This window comes from Octodon degus, unplaced genomic scaffold (assembly GCF_000260255.1).
Source record: "Octodon degus isolate 3935 unplaced genomic scaffold, OctDeg1.0 scaffold00221, whole genome shotgun sequence".
Taxonomy (NCBI): Eukaryota; Metazoa; Chordata; class Mammalia; order Rodentia; family Octodontidae; genus Octodon; species Octodon degus.
This window is the reverse complement of record NW_004524797.1, coordinates 875,120-877,110: the sequence shown is the minus strand read 5'-3', so window position 1 is coordinate 877,110 and position 1,991 is coordinate 875,120.

Genomic DNA, 1,991 nt, shown 5'->3' with positions numbered 1-1,991 from the left:
CGGAGAGGGCGGGGCGGGGCGGGGCGGGGCAGAGCCGGGCGGCCGCCCCCACCCTGCGCCGCACGTGGGGCGCCTGATGTAAGAGCGGCTGGGCTCTTCGCGCCCCTGGGGTTGGGACCGCGCCCCTCCGCGCCCTGCCCAGGGCCTGCAGGGCAGCTCTGAAGGAGGCCACGCATCGGGGCCACCGGGACTACGCCGGTGGGGTCCGCCGAGGCTTCCCCAAGCCAGCCCGACGAGAAGGGAAGACCGCCCCAGGCAGAGGCTTTGGGGTTCGCCTGTGTACCACCCTGGTCTGGGACAGGCAGCCTGGATCCTTGGCCGAGTGACGTCGGGAGTGCCCCCACCAGGACCCCGACCCCACGGAGTCGCTGCTGGCCGGAGTTGGCGACTGAGCGGCTGCGGGGATAGGGCCACTCGGGCCAAGCCTCCCAGCAGTCCTCCGTCCCCCGGGTGTCGAAGGATCTATGTCGGGTTTTTCTTTTCCTTAGCTTTTTAATTTAAGCTAAGGAAAGAATTGGCGTCGGTAATGAGCCCCTCAGCGGAGGAGACCTGGCAGAAAGCGTTTTGTCATTGTCAGGTTTAGAGTGTCAGGGCGCTAGAGCACCAGGCTGAGAAGAGTGCTTTGCAGAGCATTGGGAAGTATGTTAAGTTCAGCTTAAACAAATTGGCTATATGGTGTCATATCAGAGATCTTAAGACAGGAGGCCTGAAAGAATAAAAACAATTTATAAGAGGAAAAGCATCCTATGTGTTAAGGTTCCAAGGACACACTCCTCGTTGTCTTTCCCATTTGCCTTAATGTGACCAAAGAGCCCAACCTTAGTTTTAAATAAATTACCAATTTTTAAAATGTTTAATGAGCTGGGCATGGTGATTCACCCTTGTAATCCCAGCATTTGTAGACTGAGGCAGGGGGATCACCCGAGTTCGAAACCACCCTGGGCTACACACTGAGACCTTTTCTTAAAAAGGTGTGTGTGTTGGGGGGGTGATATAGCTATGGGTGGAGCGCCTACCTCTAAAGCACGAGGTTGTAAGATATTTGGTACCAAAACCAAACCAAAATAACAAAAAAATCTCAATGACTTAACATTTAAAGGCCAGGGAGATGGCTCAGTAGGATAAGTTCTTCACTGGCAAAGGCAATGATCTGAGTTCAATCCCTGGTTCCACCAAAAAAAAAAAAAAAAAAAAGTTTTGGGGGACTCAGGTCAATAATTTCTGACATTGCCAGTTAAACAGAAGACCCAATGCTATTATGGGCTACTGGACTCTTTTAGAATATTTTGCTGAGTTTACACACCTATAATATTCAATAACGGAACTTAGAAAAAATGGGGTAATCAGATGAATGTCCATTTTGTATCTGTGTATTCAAAATGGTTGGGATAGATATATAGTTGCATTCTCTTAATGAATAGAATGATTTGTTCTAATGGTGTTTGTAAATAGGATCACAAGTCCGCATCTTGTACAGCAATTAACCACTAAGAAGAATATATGCAGTGTATTATTTGTTGAAACTGTACTTCCGATTTGATTTGAAACTGTCTCATTGCTATCTGTTTATCAATAAAACTTTGAAAAAAAACATTTAAAGAAGAAAGTTTTAGGATTATGCAGAAGTCAAATGCTTTTCAGTTTGTAGCTTTTTTATTTTCTCATTGCAATGTTAGCAGACAAATTTAGGACAAGAGAACTTGACATGGGTGTGTTCTCTACAGTGTCACAAGAAGGCTGTATAACTATGTGGTCATAGGGATTGTGGGGCTGTGCAGTGAAGCTTTTAACAAAACTACCACATCAGTCCAGAGCTAACAGGCTGTCACTCAGCTTCCTAGGGACTTGATATATTTTTCATTTAATCCCCAGACAGCCCTGTGAAGTAAGGAATAGTAATCCTTGAGCAGATAAGAAGCTGAGGGTCCCACAGCACATCCAGCAGGAGGTGGAGCTTGCATTCAAGCCCAGATGGTTCTGGCTCCCAAGGC